Below are 20,410 nucleotides of genomic sequence, written 5' to 3' on the forward strand. Positions count from 1 at the left end.
ACTAAAGAAAGAAGGCCAACAAAAAGTTTTATTGTTTACTATTATTACCACTATTACTATTATAGGTAATTTACTGATTACCTACCATGAGTTAGACATGGTGCTAGGTAATTTTTGTTATTCCATTCATCCTCACAAAAATTAATCCCAAAGAGTTGTTATTCTATTTCTCATTTATAGATGAGAAAGCTGAGGCTTGGTGATGTTAACTAATTTGCCCAAAGACATACAGGTAGTAAATATCATATATGGGCTTTGATCTCAATTGTCTGAAGGTAGGGTTCATGTGTTCCAGCTGTGGAATGTTTCCAAGCATTGTGTGTCTGGGGTTAAGACTGCTTAAGAACCAAGTTCTGAGAATCATATCTTGACTTTGACATTACTATGTAATTTCAAACAAATTACTTAAATGCAGTTTTCTCAACTGTTCTATTTATTCTACTGTTTTGTTACAAGGGAAAAATGCAATTCAGTTCTGTAAATTCCACTAAGAATTTGCATGTTACATATAAGGTTGCTTCCTTACCACCATGATTATGATTTTATAGCCCATATTAGTAAGAGTTTTCAGGTACCTTCAAAACAATTATTTTACAATTAAAATAAGCATCTTGTTGAATTAAGGTTAGAACCTAAGAAAAATAGTAAATTTTTAATGTTGCCATAATTACCCAAGGGAGACTCCAGTTTGATCACAAAGATTATAGAAAAGCATAGAACAAGCTTTAAGACAGCTAATACATGCCTTATCCAGGAAAAATATAATACAACCAAGTTATTACCATTTATCACATATGCTAGCCTCCACAGCAGTATGAAACTTCTCAACAACAAATCTTAATGAATATATAAAAAGATATATCTTACTATGATACGTAGACATATGATAGGTACATATTTTAACTCTCCTTAAGCACAGAGAATCAGATTTTCAGAGTTCAGTTCACGCAATTTTGATCAGATTGAGGTGTTTGTAGGGAAGTAATAGGTGATGAAGTTACAAATGGAGTTTAAGGACAGATTGCAAGAGTTCTTACTGCAAGTCTAAAGAATTTGTATTTTCCAGTGTGACACTGGAAAACCATTAAATATATCTGACTAAAGAAGGCACGTGTTAAAAGTCTGGGGTTAGAAATACCAGCAATACATCAGAACAATTCATATAGGGAAGGAAACCGAAGGCAAGAACAATCCAAGTGGCTATTTAAAGCTCAGGGATTGAAATAATGTGGCAGTGAGGAAAAAAAGAAGTGAATTAAAAAATGACAAATCAGGGGCTTCCCTGGTGGCGCAGTGGTTCAGAGTCCGCCTGCCGATGCAGGGGACGTGGGTTTGCGCCCCGGTCCGGGAGGATCCCACATGCCGCGGAGAGGCTGGGCCCGTGAGCCATGGCCACTGAGAAAAAAAGGCAAATCATAGTCAATTCTGTTTGGTGAGGGTTGAGTTTGCAAAGGAAAATTTGAATCTGATGATGTGAAAGAATACGTATATCAAAAGTAAAAGTAGGATATTTGCCTGAAAGTAAAGTCAGTTTTGAAGGAAAAGTTGAAGCACGCAGCATGTGAGGTGATTACAAGATCACAAGAATAATTAGCTGAACAGAGAGTTAGAAATATATAGCTGGAGCCCAGGAGAAACTTTAGGATCAGGCTAATAGATCTGAGAATCATTTAGCGAGAGAAGATATGTTTTCAAAGAATGAAAACTGAGAGAAAAGAGATGGGTTATTTTTAAATAACTCATATTTTCTATACAAGAGGAATAAATAAACATATGACAGAGAAAAGCAAAGATCAGAGAAGTAGCCACAAAATGCAATATATATATTAAATATATATATTAAATATATACTAAATGTATATATATATTTAAGAATACTATATATATATGAAAAAATATATATATATATATGAAGACCTAGGAAGGGAGACTTTCAAAATGCAGATGGAGAAGTGGATAGGAATTGTATTCTTTGTTTTCACAAATTTAGGAATCAGGACTTTAAACCAGAAGGACAAAAACTAGAAGAAAATATAAAGAAGAATGTTTTAAATTATTGAAAGAAATGGTAAAGAGAAAGTGGAGAAAGAAATATTTATTGAGGGCCTACTATGTCTGACCTATGTGTTGGACCTTGTGCTACAGAATCAGAGAACTGAATATTAATTAAAGGATGTTTCTTTCAAGAATAATCCCAGGGGCATCAGAACCATCCTATAAGTGACTCAGAAGAGATAATGAAGAAACTGGCTCAAGATAGAAGAGCCAATTTTTCATTACAATTGTGGAATTTCCAAAACTCAACTACCACAGTCCATAACATTTCATCCCAGTTGTTGGGTGTAGTTAAAACAGTGAATTCAAGCAGCAGAGCCATCACACCTTACTAGTAGAGTTTTGAAGCAGGGTGATGTCATAGCAATGTGCATGAAATGTGCATTGAAAGCTAGATTGGAGTTCAAAGTCAGTCTCCACTACTTACAACTAGTTTCAGTTTATTCTTATAAAGAATAAGAGAATTATGTTAGAAAGTAGCTATAATAGCTCTAATTGTTTTATGAGTATGACATTGAATAACTTTACAAATTGGAACATAGAAATCAATCTAATCTTAAAGCTTGAAAACAATGAACCAAAAGCAAATCATGTTATATAGACCAGGACAGCAACTATCTCCAAGTTAAGTCATAATCTTCATATATAAGTGTTTCCTACAAGTCTCTGAGCTGAGAGAGAAGACCTGATGATATTAAACACATACCTTGGAGGTTTATCATTAAAGCTTAAGTGCATTCAAGTGATGTAACAGAACGATTTCCACTCTAGATCAAAAACAATGTCTTAATGACACTGGAGACTGAGCTAAGGGTGGCAGTTGAAGTAGGTAATCAAAGTCTGCTTGTCAGAGACAATGAATATCGTTAGGATTTTGTTTTGTGTAACAGTTCATTTTATAAAAAGAAATTTTGTATTCCTAGAAATCCACCAGAGGGTACAAAACTGGGAAAATTAATGCCTCACATCAAAAAGAAAAGAAAAGATTCAAACTGGCATCCCCAAAGCTAACAATGAGAGGTTTGCTCTCAAGTTTGATCTCTGCCTTGTGTACTCTGGCCTCACAAACATTACAGTAGCCCCTCCTGGGTAAAATAAAGAAATCTGAGTTAGAGTCCACACATTCTTTTCCCACTTAGACACACATTCAATTGTTCCCTGGAGGATACTGTATGACATCGAGTGTTTACTGCCACAATATAAATGGGAGAAAAGTGAAAGAGAGGAAGAGCAAATGAAAAAAAAGATTCTATGTGTTTAAGGTTCAGGTTTAGCGCCTCAGTAAATATAATTTTAGCTCTGAAAACAAATCTTCAGTGGTCTTGTTAGAAGCACGGCTCAAGGACTTCATGTAGTATTTTCTCAAACTTCAAATATCTGCATACACACACACACACACACACATTTGAGTTAATCAAGAATCACTCGAATAAGGACCTGAGAAAGTACTGGTATATAAAATGTATATAGACACTAAATTCTAGAGAGCTACGGTATGACTACGTAAAATTAGGAGTTTGGGATTAACAGATACACAGTACTATATATAAAATAGATAAACAACGAAGATCTACTTTATAGCAGAGGAAACTATACTCAATATCTTGTAATAACCTATAATGGAAAAGGATCTGAAAAAGAATAATATATATATGTATAACTGTATCACTTGACTGTATATACTTGAAACTAACACAATATTGTAAATTAACTATATGATTATGTATCCAAAAAGAGACATCTATTTGCTGTACCACCTATTCTTCGAACTTCTGGTGTCCAAAGACTAGAGAGATATCTAAATTTAGTTATATATTAAATCCACTGAAAAATCCATCAACATTACAAAAGCTTCCACTGCCAACAAAAGGCATTTATATCTCCAACTACTTTGTGGATGAGGAATTAATCTTTGCTGACCACTGATGCAACAAAGAGTGAAAAGATGCATGTGTCTTCTCCACGTGTAAAGTTTAGGAACAGAGTTTCACAGATTAGTCTGCAAAACTAATACCCTAGACAGTTGGAGATGAGCAACTCCCTCTATAAAAAATTATATTTTTACTAATCAAGTCATATAGCTTGCTTAAGAGTTTTCTGATTTAATATCATCTGTTTGGGCAACTTTTTACATAGGTGAGGTAGGATATCTCTGGTTATACCTGGTACTGAAAGATTTCCTCCTAAAGTCCTGGAAATGTAAATAAATATTAATAGTATCTAATGGGGCTTAAAATGTATATAAGATTAAAATGTATGACAACCTGTATTCTTTTTCCTATGACTGCCATAACAAAGTACCACAACGGGGTGGCTTAACAGAAATTTATTAGTTCAGTCTGGAGCCTAGAAGTGAAAGGTAGGGCTGTTGGCAGAATTGATTCTGTCTGAGGGCAGTAGCCACAGGCATCCCTTGGCTTGTAGATGGTGTTCCCTGGTGTCTTTACATTGTCTTCACTCTGTACATGTCCCCATGTCTGAATCACATCTTCTTATGTGAACACCAATCATATTGGATTAGGGGCCCACCCTACTCCAGTATGACTTCATCTAATTACATTTGCTAATTATTATACATGAACTAATTACATTTGCAAGGGCTTTATTTCCAAATAAAATCATATTCTGAGTTACTAGGGATTAGAACTTCAATATAACAATTTTGAGGGGACACAATTCGACTCGGAATACAACCATAACCATGAAGCTAAAGAGTACTGAAAACGAGACAACATTTCTTATTATCCAATTCTTCTAGGTCTACAACAATCATAATATATATGTTCCTAGATTTATAAGTTCCTTGTGCAAATTATTAAACCCACAGAAATAGTTTTAATCTTACAAATAACAGAATAAGAGCAAGAGAAATCCTCAAAGACAAAACCAAACTATCAGGATAAGATGCGTTAGAATAGTTTTTATTTAACGGCTCCCAAAGGCATGCTAATAACTACTCATGGAAAGCCTTTAATAGCATTTGGGAAATCTGTAGATAACTAATGGATGTGTATAACTGGGTTTGGCTCAAACCTGATGCAGGCATGCTCATCACTTTTTCAGCTGTCTGTAACACTAGATAACTTCACTAAGGTTTAGTAAATGTCGGGAACTATTATAGCTTCTTTACCTGGATTTTTCTCACTACAACTCTTATAAAAGACATTGTCCCTACCTCCATTTAAGGAAGTATGTCTTGGGGAGGTTATATAACACAGCCAGGGATACAATGCTTGTTCAAAGGCCCTGAAAACTCCTGAAATGCTTCAGATGTTAGAGATTACAATATTTTAGAGAAAACTAGGAATGTACACATCTCCTTCTAGCTATCTCTTGATTGAGAAAATCATGCAATATTTAATTTTTCAGATTACAATATTCCATAAACCATCTTTCCAAACATTACAGGCAAAAAATAGGGCAAATTAATTCCCCAAAAGTGGTAAGTTTAATTTTCCCTTTCAAAGTAAATGATTAAACAACCCAAACCTACATACTCAACTGGGTGATAAATCAGATTATGTAATCTGCAACTTCAAAAGTCTAGAATATTGAAAGATAAATCTTTTGACTGACACAGGTTGGTGGCTTGGAGGTTATTTGCTAGTGCTTACCTATATCCAGCTGTCTTCTCACACATCCCGTTTACTGCTTTCATATTATTAGGTGGGACCTTGTTACAAATTTTAATCAAAGAGCTGGGAAGAGAAGTGGTCTCTCACTTCTGGGCTAAAGCACATATAGCTCATGCTTAAACCTCTGGGGCTTATGACCCTGGAAGCTTTGTGCTCTGCCACTCTGGACCCTGGGATACCTCTGAAAGGAAATTGCCCTAGTGTAGCACCTGTGGCAGACTTTGTATGTGTCAGGCCACTAAGCAGCTGGGGTGTATTTGTCACCAGAGCATAGCCTACCTACCCCAAGTAATACAGAAACACCAGAGTTTAGATTTTATTCGTCTGTCATTTTTAAGCTTCCTTAAGATTTGTCAAAAAATTTAACATTTTCCCCTGAACAGTCACAGAAGCCCAACACACAGGTGACTTCTTCGAGAAATCAGATTGGCAACACAAAAAAGGAAAGGCCTGCTTTTACGGTATGAAACCCATTCTTCACTTCACAACGGCCCTAAATGTATGGGACAGATGGAGAAACAAAGTGCCATCAAAAAGTTGCCAGCCTTGACACTCCTGGGACAAAAACGCTTCCAGGGCATAACTGCACAAGCCTTCAAAATCTGGAGGACTACTTCGCTTCATTGCCTTCATCAAATGTTAGGGATAGTAAAATGTTCACTGGGATAAAAACTAATGGAGAAAACAGGGAATGTGCTGGTGCTTTTGGGCAAATCAGGCATTTTCACTTTAGAAGTTCATGCAAAACCACAAAAAACAATCTTCTGAATTTAAGAAACTGACTGTTGACCCATCCAATTTCTCTAAAACTATTGTGTCCAAGTTATATAATCAGCTATAGAGACTATAAAATTTCAGACATTATAGTCTTGGAAAGAATATATTTGTTACAACCTGAATATTTGCTGAAATATTTGAACTGAATTCTCAACTAACATTGCAGGGTTTGGAGTCTGACTGGCTTTGATTCCCAGCTATTCTGCTTAATAGGACAAGGACTTTGGACGAATAGAATGTTTTGCTTCTTATAAAATGGGGAATATTTCCACATTATAGTGTGGTAAGTCATAAAGGAGGCTTATATACGACAATCCATTTACCAAAGGGCCTGACACGTAAAATGGACACAATGCCTTTTAATAAGTACTATTATTGTAAAGAAAATACATGAGTAAAATTAAATTAAAATGCACTTACAAATGACTTGTAATCTTTAATTTGAGCAGGCATAGGTATACTGTATTGGTGAATAGTTTAGGCTTTTGGGTTTGTCTGCTGTGCTCAAATCTCTGTAATACAACTTCCTCATTGTTGGGTGAAAAATTGAGTCAACTTGGCTAAATTATTTAATGGCCCAATTCTTCAGTTTCTTCCTCTGTAATATAGCCCAACTTAGAGGAATGTGAGAAATAAAAGTGAAAAATCATGAAAGAGCCTTTTATCACCAAATTAACATTTCCAAAAGTCAAAAGGGCTCTTGTATATACATCACTATTTAGAAAATTGTTATTAAATCTAATTACAAAAGTGTTCACTTGATATTATGTTATAGCTATCCCCAAAGATAATTAAGATGCAGCATTTGATAATATGTAAAGCCAGTACTAAAAATAGTGTATACAGAATTATTATGGAAAATTACTATATGCTTTAAGAAATACTTACAGATCAATTATAAAAGGAAAGTTAATACTTTCTATACAACAGCTGCAATATTTTGCATGGCTCCTCATTGGGTGTACTGAAATCTGTCCACAGTAAAAGCCTTATTGAATACATTATACGAAAGCTATGAAATAACAATGCAAAATTGCTTTTTATTGTTATTTCAGATAGCTACAGAAAGGTGTTGAGACAATACACACACCTGAAATAAACGACATTTTATTTGGGGAAGGAATTTTTTTTCAAAAAAACAATAGAGTTGGGAACACAGAGCAAGAACACACACATCTTTCCATGAGTTTTACTTTGCTTAGGCAGGGAACTGTTAAATTAGAGAAAAAAGTGGGCAGTCATTTTTCTACTTTGCTGCTAATCTTTTTACTATGGAAAGACTCTTTCAGGGCCCAGGAAAATGTGTACATGCCACCTGTACCCCGGTTGACTCCATTTAAGAAAATGTTTGTGAACATGGAACTGTCTTTGTCCATGACCTCACCTGAGCATCTCTACATAGCCATGTTCATTGTAGCACTATTTACAATAGCAAGGACATGGAACCAACATAAATGTTCATCGACAGATGAATGGATAAGAAGATGTGGCACATATATACAATGGAATATTACTCAGCCATAAAAAAGAAACAAAATTGAGTTATTTGTAGTGAGGTGGATGGACCTAGAGTCTGTCATATAGAGTAATGTAAGTCAGAAAGAAAAAAATAAATACCGTATGCTCACACATATATATGGAATCTTAAAAAAAATGGTACTGATGAACATTGTGGCAGGGTAGGAATAAAGATGTAGACTTAGAGAATGGACTTGAGGACACAGGTGGGAGGGGGAAGCTGGGGTGAAGTGAGAGTGGTATGGACATATATACACTACCCAATGTAAAATAGTTAGCTAGTGGAAAGCAGCAGCATAGCACAGGGAGATCAGTTCAGTGCTTTGTGACTACCTAGAGACATAGGAGAGGGAGGGTGGGAGGGAGGCTCAAGAAGGAGGGTATATGGGGATATATGTATGCATATGGCTGATTCACTTTGTTGTACAGCAGAAACTAACACAGTATTGTGAAGCAATTATATTCCAATAAAGATCTATGAAAAAAAGAGAATAAAAAGATAGTCTTTAAAGTTATCAAAGTGTAAAAACCAATTACAGTAATTCCATAGTAGACTTATCTATAAATGCCAGAAAACTATGGAAAAATATCTTCAAAGTCCTTTAGACAAATACCCATCAATCCAGAATTCAAAAGTGACATCCATATATTGTTGGATCTGCACAGACTTGAGTTATTTCATGGCCAGAGAAAATCCTCTCTAATAAAATTGTTAAGATCGGTCTATCTATCTATCTACACCAGTAAGAAAAGTAAACTCAAAAGAAGGAATAGATTTTTTTTCAATGTTGAAAATAAAAATTGATCAAATAGTTAGTAAACTTAATTAAACTTTGTTCATTAAAAAAACCCAAAGAACTAATTTTTGTATTTAAAAATGGCAAGGGAATTCCCTGGCGGCCCAGTGGTTAAGACTCTGTGTTTCCACTGCAGGGGCACAGGTTTGATCCCTTGTCAGGGAACTAAGATCCCACAGGCTGTGCAGTGCAGCCAAATAAAACCCAATAAAAATAAAGAAAAAAGTTTTTTTTTAATTAAAGAAAATATAAAGATTAAAATGGCAAGGTAAAACCTCTAAGGAAGAGTAAACATATGTTAGGGCGGAGTTTTGAATAATTTTATGAGGTCCTGTGTGAGGATGGGACAGCAGAGCACAGCCAAGAGTCTGAGGCTCCATGAAGGCAGGTATCATGTCCACTGTGTTTCAGCACAAGAAACGGTACCTTATGTTTAATAGACACTTAATAAAGACTTTTTTCCAGCTTTACTGAGATATAATTGACATATAAAATTGTGTAAGTTTAAGATGTGCAACATGTTGATTTGATACACTTATATATTACAGAATGACTACCATTGTTGGGTTAGTTAATACCTCTGTCACCTCACATAATTACTATTTCTTTTTTGTGGTGAGAACATTTAAGATCTACTCTCTTAGCAACTTTCAAGTATACAATACAGTACTCTTAACTATAGTCACCATGCTGCACATGAGATCCCCAGAAATTATTCATCTTATAACTGGAAGTTTGTACCCTTGGACCAACATCTCCCAATTTCCCCCACCACCTAACCCCTGGCAATCACCACTCGACTCTTTTTATGAATATATATATATATATATATATATATATATATATATATCTCACTTCTTTATCCTTTCATCCATAGCTGAACACTTAGATTGTTTCCATATCTTAGCTATTGTGCATGACATTGCAATGAACATGAGAGTTCAGATGTCTCTTCAAGATAGTGATTTTGCTTCCTATGGCTATATACCCCAAAATGGGATTGCTGGATCATATGGTAGTTCTATTTTTCATGTTTTGAGGAATCTCCATACTGTTTTCCACAGTGGCTGTACCAATTTACATTCCCACCAACAGTGCAAAAGTGTTCCCTTTTCTCCACATACAATAAAGATTTTTTTGATTGGCCAATTGTTGTCATTAATAGAATTAATGAGAGAGATCCAACAGATGTTTATTCTAGTATGAAGCAGGCTCTGTATCTTAGTGTGAAAGTATAATCATTCAGTCATTTGCTTTGGCTTCTTTGGCCTAGAACATTGTCAGCAGCTCAGTCCACTCCTGCCTGCCTTCCTATTGCCTGTTCTTGTTGATGTCACATTCCATTACCACTACAAATATTTCACACCATTTTTCCCTCTCCTTTTCCTAAAAATACGAAAATACTCAAAGCTTAAACAAAGGTGAATGCTTTAATCTCTACTGTCAAGTCAGCAATTCACACTTGCCCTTTGTGACAGAAGCACACTCATCTTCACTCACCTGTGATGGTAAATTAGAGCACCGTTCATATGGTTACAGCTGAATTCTCACATCAGCACAGTTTACTGCAAATTCAGCTTTACACTCCTTCCCAGTGGCTGGACAAGTTAGTGATAGAAACTCTCCTAGAGCTGAGATACAGAGATTCCACTGAGTTGACTAAGGAGTTTATCTTCCTCCCTCCCTTCCTTCCTCCCTTCCTTCCTTCCTTCCTTCCTTCCTTCACTCCTTCCTTCCTTTCTTCCTTCTTTCTTTCCCTTTGAAAAGAATCTAAAAAAGAGTGGATATATGTATATGTATAACTGATTCACTTTGCTGTACACCTGAAACTAACATAATATTTTAAATCAACTATACTCCATTAAAAAATTAATTTAAAAAAAAGGAAATGGAAATATATCCTACATAATGAGCACTGACAGACAGAGTGGTTTCAGCAGACAGCCCATAATAGAAGATTAGTCATGTAACAGGGAGCCATTAATATATCTGGGCAGGTACAGCACATGTCCTCAGGCATGGCAGGTACACTCAGCAGTCATGTGGAACTACTTAGCTCTTAGGTTGTTACAACACACACACTATTTGCATGTGTTCATCACTTAGCCCAGTATTTCTGCCCATGAGTCTCACCTGCACTCTCAACGATATATTTTTGTATCAAGCAAGATCTTGTTAAATATTTTAAGATTATGGTCTTCCTCAGCATGCTTCGTTTTGATTAATTTAATGATTTAATAGCATATTAATAATACCTACTCATAACACCTGCTAATAACATGTATGTGTGGATTTGTTCTGGGACTTTTCACATTAGGGTGTGTTGTTGTTGTTTTTCAGTAAACTAAAGAAATACATGTAAATAAACAAGTTCCTTCTAAGTGACACATGTATGTTTGCATATCTATGTTCACAAGTATAAGGAAGGCACGCTAAGTTTAAGCTATGATTGTGCTGTTATTGAATTTCTTCTGTAAATAAATGACTTCAATTAAGTAAAGTATATTCCAGATATATAACTTTGAGATAGGCACCATAAGACATACAAACGCAACTAAAACACACACACACACGGAAGGAGTTATATACAGTACATCTATATACACCTTGTAGTAAAGTTCACCTACCTTGAGAAATGTACGAATTATTGTCCTTTTACTCTACAGAAAGGCAGTAAAGTTATCCCAGAGGAATTGATCACTTTGTACTAAGGATTAAAGTATTTAATCCTTGGGAATTTAAAGGATTTGTACCAAGTGGAATTTTAAACCCTGCTCTTGTCACGTGTCTATCCAGTAGCTAGATTGAGAACTAAAGTATAATTGAATATCAGGTCTTTCACAGACTGAGGGGACTTCATGGAACATTACAGATGACTCAGAATAAAATGTGTTTCATGAGTGTCTATTATATGAAAAACATTCTCTGAGGATGCTATTAAGCAGAAAGTAAGTTTTATATTTAGTTAGTGAGATTCAGTAACATACAGTAAATTGAAAAAAGGGAAATAGTAGGATGGAACTTTGCTCTAAAAAAGGTAGAGTCAGCATTTAAATGAGAGGATCAGAGTAGACTTAATAAAGTAAAAATCATATGAGATGGAATCCAAGGATGGCTAGATTTGATGGAGGTCAGAGGGAAAAGAACAAGTCAAAGTTCTAAATAAATGAACCCACGTGAGTAAAGACATGGTGCACTCCAGGCATTGAATTATTTTTTCATGAATGATGAATAAAAGTAGAAAGTGTTGTGCATATTAAAGAAACTACATCTGTTCAAATATTAAAATGTCTTCAGGAAAAATTTCTGGATTATCTTCGCAGTGGTAGTATCTTCTAGCATCCATTTTTTTAAATCCTGTATTCCACTTCCTTCACCTTATAGAATTTTGCTTCCCTTGTTGTCTCATGGTCACAAGACACTGGTGTAACTCCAGACATCAGGTACTCATCACACAACAAATCAAAAAGTCCAGGGGTAGGGAATCATTGCTTATACATCTCCTTCTTATCATGGAGACAAATCTTCCTCAAAATGTTCCATGGTAGAATTGCTCTATATTTAATTGGCCAGAACTGAGTCACATAATCATCTCAGACTAACCGCTGGCAAAAAGAAAAGGAAACCACCATGATTCATGTCCCTGGCACTGTGCAAGGTGATTCCTGAAGAAAACTGGGGTTATTTTAGCAAGGAGGATGGGCTATTTAGTAGGAATTAACACTTCGTGCCATTGTGGGTAATTCTGGAATATGCAACACATGTCAAGAAAACATATGATATCAAACTAGAAAAGATTTGAATAGGAGAATGAAAAATATTGACCATCAATCTAAGGAGCTGATTTTTAATCTGATTGCCAGTTGGAAGACTTTTAAAATGAAAGCTTTGTTGGTTTGCTTCTTTATTTTTTAGTTTAGTTTCCTTTGGGTTTAGTTTCATTCCATTAGTAGAAAAATTACTCTAGCAGCAGTGTGTAAACTGGATCAAAACTGAAAATCTGAGGATAGCTTCAAGATGGTATAGGAGTAAGATGTGGAGATTACCTTCCTCCCCACAAATACATCAAAAATACATCTACATGTGGAATAGCTCCTACAGAACACTTACTTAATGGTGACAGAAGACCTCAGAATTCCCAAAAGGCAAGAAACTCCCCACATACCTGGCTGGGTGGCTGACAGAGTCTTGGTGCTCCAGCCAGGTGTCAGGCCTGAGCCTCTGAGGTGGGAGAGCCCAGTTCAGGACACTGGTCCACCAGATACCTCCCGGCCCCACGTAATATCAAACAAGGAAAGCTCTCTCAGAGATCTCCATCTCAATGCTAAGACCCAGCTCACTCAACGACCAGCAAGCTACAGCACTAAACACCGTATGCCAAACAGCTAGGGCACAGGACACCATGGAAGCCTACGACAGAAACAAAACCCCAACCATTAACAGAGAGGCTACCTAAAGTCATAATAAGTTCACAGGCACCCCAAAACACACCACCCGATGTGGTCATGCCCACCAAAAAGACAAGATACAGCCTTATCCACCAGAACAAAGGCACTACTCCCCTCCTCCAGGAAGCCTACAAAAACCACTGAACCAACCTTACCCAGCAGGGACAGACACCAAAAACAATGGGAACTACAAACCTGCAGCCTGCAGAAAGGAGACCCCAAACACAGTAAGTTAAGCAAAATGAGAAGATAGAGAAATACACAGCAGATGAAGGAGCAAGATAAAAACCCACCCGACCAAACAAATGAAGAGGAAATAAGCAGTCCACCTGAAAAAGAATTCAGAGTAATGATAGTAAAGATGATCCAAAATCTTGGAAATACAATGGAGAAAATACAAAAAATGTTTAACAAGGACGTAGAAGGAACTAAAGAGCAAACAAACAATGATGAACAACACAATAAATGAAATTAAAAATTCTCTAGAAGGAATCCATAGCACAATAACTGAGGCAGAAGAATGGATAAGTGACCTGGAAGATAAAATAGTGGAAATAACTACTGCAGAGCAGAATAAAGAAAAAAGAATGAAAAGAATTGAGTACAGTCTCAGAGACCTCTGAGACAACATTAAATGCACCACATTGGAATTATAGGGATCCCAGAGAAGAGAAAAAGAAAGGGTCTGAGAAAATATTTGAAGAGATTATAGTTGAAAATTTCCCTAACGTGGGAAATGAAATAGTCAATCAAGTCCAGGAAGAACAGAAAGTCCCATACAGGATAAATCCAAGGAGAAACACGCCAAGGCACATATTAATCAAACTATCAAAAATTAAAGAGAAAGAAAAAATATTAAAAGCAGCAAGGGAAAAACAACACACAACGGAATTCCCATAAGGTTAACAGCTGATCTTTCAGCAGAAACTCTGCAAGCCAGAAGGGAGTGGCAGGACATATATAAAGTGATGAAGGAGAAAAACCTACAATGAAGATTACTCTACCCAGCAAGGATCTCATTCATACTCGAAGGAGAAGTTAAAACCTTTACTGACAAGCAAAAGCTAAGAGAATTCAGCACCACCAAACCAGCTTTACAACAAATCCTAAAAGAACTTCTCTAGGCAGGAAACACAAGAGAAGGAAAAAACCTACAATAACAAACCCAGAACAATTAAGAATATAGTAATATGAACATACATATTGATAACTACCTTAAATTTAAATGGATTAAACACTCCAACCAAAAGATATAGATTGGCTGAATGGATACAAAAGCAAAACCTGTATATATGCTGTCAACAAGAGACCCACTTCAGACCTAAGGACACATACTGACTGAAAGTGAGGAGATGGAATAAGACAGTCCATAGTCCATGCAAATGGAAATCAAAAGAAAGCTGGAGTAGCAATTCTCATATCAGACAAAATAGATTTTAAAATAAAGACTATTACAAGAGACAAAGAAGGACACTACATAATGATCAAGGGATCAAACCAAGAAGAAAATATAATAATTGTAAACATGCACCCAAAAGAAGAGCACCCCAATACTTAAGGCAAATGCTAACAGCCATAAAAGGGGAAATCGACAGTAACACATTCATACTAGGGGACTTTAACACCCCACTTTCACCAATGGACAGATCATCCAAAATGAAAATAAATAAGGAAACACAAACTTTAAATGATACATTAAACAAGATGGACTTAATTGATATTTATAGGACATTCCATCCAAAAACAAAAAATACTCTTCCTTCTCAAGTGCTCATGGAAAATTCTCCAGGATAGATCATATCTTGGGTCACAAATCAAACCTTGGTAAATTTAAGAAAACTGAAATCATATCAAATATCTTTTCTGACAACAACGCTATGAGACTAGATATCAATTACAGGAAAAAAATCTGTAAAAAATACAAACAAATGGAGGCAAAACAATACACTACTAAATAACCAAGAGATCACTGAAAAAATCAAAGAGGAAATAAAAAATACCTAGAAACAAATGACAATGAAAACACAATGACCCAAAGCCTATGGGATGCAGAAAAAGCACTTCTAAGAGGGAAGTTTATAGCAATACAATCCTACCTCAAGAAACAGCAAACATCTCAAATAAACAACATAACCTTACACCTAAAGCAATTACAGAAAGAAGAACAAAAAAACCCCAAAGTTAGCAGAAGGAAAGTAATCATAAATATCAGATCAGAAATAAATGAAAAAAAACAAAGGAAATAACTAAGATGAATAAAACTAAAAGCTGGTTCTTTGAGAAGATAAAATTGGTAAAACACTAGCCAGACTCATCAAGAAGAAAAGGGAGAAGACTCAAATCAATAGAATTAGAAATGAAAAAGGAGAAGTAACAACTGACACTGCAGACATACAAAGGATCATGAGAGATTACTACAAGCAACTATACGCCAATAAAATGGACAACCTGGAAGAAATGGACAAATCCTTTGAAAAGCACAACCTTCCGAGACTGAACCAGGAAAAATAGAAAATATAAACAGACCAATCACAAGCACTGAAATTGAAACTGTAATTAAAAGTCTTCCAACAAACAAAAGTCCAGGACCAGATGGCTGCACAGGTGAATTCTATCAAATATTTAGAGGAGAGCTAACACCTATCCTTCTCAAACTCTTCCAAAATATAGAAGGAAGAATACTCCCAAACACATTCTAAGAGATCACCATCACCCTGATACCAAAGCCACACAAAGATGTCACAAAAAAAGAAAACTACAGACCAATATCACTGATGAACATAGATGCAAAAATCCTCAACAGAATACTAGTAAATCGAATCCAACAGCACATTAAAAGGATCATACACCATGATCAAGTGGGGTTTAACCCAAAAATGCAAGGATTATTTAATATATGCAAATCAATCAATGTTATAAACCATATTAACAAATTGAAGGAGAAAAACCGTATGATCATCTCAATACATGCAAAAAACTCTTTTGACAAATTGAACACCCATTTATGATAAAACCCTCCAGAAAGTATGCATAGAGGGAAATTACCTCAACATAATAAAGGCCATATATGACAAACCCACAACCAACATTCTTCTCAATGGTGAAAAACTGAAACCATTTCCTCTAAGATCAGGAAGAAGACAAGGTTGTCCATTTGTCATCACTATTTTTCAACATAGTTTTGGAAATTTTAGACTCAGAGAAGAAAAAGAAATAAAGGAATCCAAATCGGAAAAGAATAAGTAAAAATGTCACTGTTTGCAGATGACATGATACTATACGTAGAGAATCCTAAAGATGCTACCAGAAAACTACTAGAGGTACTCAATGAATTTTGTAAAGTAGCAGGATATAAAATTAATGCACAGAAATCTCTTTGCATTCCTGTACACTAATGATGAAACATCTGAAAGAGAAATTAAGGAAACACTCCCATTTACCACTGCAACAAAAAGAATAAAATATCTAGGAATAAACCTACCTAAGGAGACAACAGACTTGTATGCAGAAAACAATAAGACAGTGATGAAAGAAATTAAAGATGATACAGTTGGAGAGATATACCATGTTCTTGGATTGGAAGAATCAACATTTTGAAAATGACTATACTATCCAAGGCAATCTACAGATTCAGTGCAATACCTATTAAACTACCAATGGCATTTTCCACAGAACTAGAACAAAAAATTTCACAATTTGTATGGAAACACAGAAGACCCCGAATAGCCAAAGCAATCTTGAGAAAGAATATTGGAGCTGGAGGTATCAGGCTCCCTGATTTCTGACTATACTACAAAGCTACAGTAATCAAGACAGTGTGGTACCGGCACAAAAACAGAAATATAGATCAATGGAACAGGATAGAAAGCCCAGAGATAAACCCACTCACATATGGTCACCTAATTTATGATAAAGGAGGCAAGAATATACAGTGGAGAAAAGACAGCCTCTTCAACAAGTGATGCTGGGAAAACTGAACAGCTACATGTAAATAATGAAATTAGAACACTCCCTAACACCATACACAAAAATAAATTCAAAATGGATTAAAGACATAAATATAAGGATAGACACTATAAAACTCTTAGAGGAAAAGATAGGCAGAACACTCTATGACACAAATCACAGCAAGATCCTTTTTGATTCACCTCCTAGAGAAATGAAAATAAAAACAAAAATAAACAAATGGGGCCCAATGAAACTTAAAAGCTTTTGCACAGCAAAGGAAACCATAAACAAGATGAAAAGACAACCCTCAGAATGGGAGAAAATATTTGCAAATGAAGGAACTGACAAAGGATTAATCTCCAGGCAGTTCATGCAGCTCTATATTAAAAAATACAGGCAGTTCATGCAGCTCTATATTAAAAAAACAAACAACCCAGTCCAAAAATGGGCAGATCTAAATAGACATTTCTCCAAAGAAGATATACAGATTGCCAACAAACACATGAAAAGATGCTCAACATCACTAATCAGTAAAGAAATGCAAACCAAAACTCCAAAGAGGTATATCACCTCACACCGGTCAGAATGGCCATCATCAAAAAATCTACAGACAATGTATGCAAGAGAGGGATGGAGGAAAGGGAACCCTCCTGCACTGTTGGTGGGAATGTAAATTGATACAGCCACTATGGAGAACAGTATGGAGGTTCCTTCAAAAACTAAAAATAGAACTACCATACGACCCAGCAATCTCACTACTGGGCATATACCTGAGAAAACCATAATTCAAAAAGAGTCATGTACCACAATGCTCACTGCAGTTTTATTACCATAGCCAGGACATGGAAGCAACCTAAGTGTCCATCGACACTTCGGATAAAGAAAATGTGGCACATATATATAATGGAATATTAGCCATAAAAAAATGAAATTATTTGTAGTGAGGTGGATGGACCTAGAGAGTGTAATACAGAGTGAAGTAAATCAGAAAGAGAAAAACAGATACCATACACTAACACATATATATGGAGTCCCCCCTCCAAAAAAATTGGTTCTGACTAACCTAGGGGCAGCACAGGAATAAAGATGCAGACGCAGAGAATGGACTTGAGGACACAGGGAAGGGGAAGTGTAAGTTGGGATGAAGTGAGAGAGTGGCCTAGACAAATATACACTACCAAATGTAAAATAGATAGCTAGTGGGAAGCAGCCACTTAGCACAGGAAGATCAGCTCAGTGCTTTGTGTCCACCTAGAGGGGTGGGTTAGGAGTGTGGGAGGGAGATGCAAGAGGGAGGAGATATGGGGATATATGTTACATATTGTAACACACCACTGTAAAGCAATTATACTCCAATAAAGATGTTAAAAAAGGGCTTCCCTGGTGGCGCAGTGGTTGAGAGTCCGCCTGCCGATGCAGGGGACACGTGTTCGTGCCCCGGTCCGGGAAGATCCCACATGCCGCGGAGCGGCTGGGCCCATGAGCCATGGCCACTGAGCCTGCGCGTACGGAGCCTGTGCTCCATAATGGGAGAGATCACAACAGTGAGAGGCCAGCATACAGGAAAAAAAAAAAAAAAAAAAAAGATGTTAAAAAAAAAACAACCCTGAAAATATTAGGAGATTTTCTAATTACCAATAATGACCAGTGGGAGATGGAAATAGAAAATTGATTCAAATGGCATTTCTGAAGTTCAGTTGAAGAATGTGGAAATTCATTGAGTGAAAAAATAAGTATCAGGAGTCAAAAAGTGACTGTAAGACTTCAAGATTAGGATTTTAGGAGACTAATGCCTCCATGAATACAACAGGGGAGTAAAAGAAATGATTCCGTGAGAAATATGATTAGAACAGTTTTTAGTAGACTGAAATAAGCTTAATCATCCTTTGGCCAGTTATTTAACCAAAATTTCCACCATATACAATACACAGCCATGTGACATTTGATGCGTGAATTATTAATTCAGACCAATTAAGCAATTTAGTAACCAGGCAGCAAATACTATTAAGGAAAAGCCTGAAAAAATCCCAAGTTCATAGTTATATTATTTTTTATATTATAGATAATTTATGTAATATTACTTATTAATTTATATTATATCTTTATTTTAAATTAGTAATAAAATATGTTAACCATAAGGATGAAGAATATTATATATAAGATACTGGGCTTGTTAACATGTACTCTGCACTTGATGACTGAATATAAATTGTGAGTTGCCTTCAGGGAGAAAAAATTTTAAATGGATTAGTTATAGCAGCCACATTCTGACAATTAGTTTGAAAGTGTTTAGTTTTAGTACTGCATTTATAAACTTGTTTTGAAATAACACTAAAAAGGGATGTTATTTTAAGTGCACTTTTGAACCAATCATCATACATAAATCTGATGTTGGTAAAAGAAAATTTTTATATTTAAAATATAAAAAGTATCAATATTTCAAGTTTTTTCATCACTCTTCTTGTTATGTCCATGTTTTTGCTAAAAATGTTATTACATACCATAAAATACATACAAATATAAATTGTATTAAAGAATCACATAGAAAAGAAATTGAGTTGAAAATAGTTTAATAAAAGAGAGATCATTGTAAAATATATTAAGCTTAAATATTATGCTAACTACTTTACATTAGCTATAGACTACCTTTATAATAGGTTCTATTTTACACATGAATTGGGATAAGTGGTATTATTTAATCTCCCCAAGATCACAGAGCTCAGTAATAGAAGAATGACTCCACAGCCCATTTGCTTTTGTCCTTTTGTGTATATGTGCTGTGTGTGCATGTGCTTTTAGAATTCATTTCATTACAATATCACTGTAAATGTGTAGACATAATGACACATAAACCTGGTATTCTTCTATCAGAATACCTGTGGTCAATTGAGAAAAGCTGTTATGCTGAAAAAATTTCTTCAAACAGCAAAAGCCCACAGAAGTCGTATCACTACTAAGTTTTAGGTCATGCTTGGCAACACAGGCCCAAAACACCCATAGAGTTTGCCCTTATACCTTGAGCTCCTATGATGGTTTCAGGGTAATTATGATTTTGTTTAATAAGGTATGCCCCTACGTAACTAAAACATAAAGCTCTTATTTCAACCCATCGTTTATACCCTTTTACATACATTCTTATGATTAATGGGTGCTCAAGATAATCATTAAAGTAATCAATAAATACTTGTTAATTTTCACTTTGTTAATAATGTAAAAGGTTTTACTCATGTAT

The sequence above is a fragment of the Orcinus orca genome, chromosome 12 (genome assembly GCF_937001465.1).
Source record: "Orcinus orca chromosome 12, mOrcOrc1.1, whole genome shotgun sequence".
Taxonomy (NCBI): Eukaryota; Metazoa; Chordata; class Mammalia; order Artiodactyla; family Delphinidae; genus Orcinus; species Orcinus orca.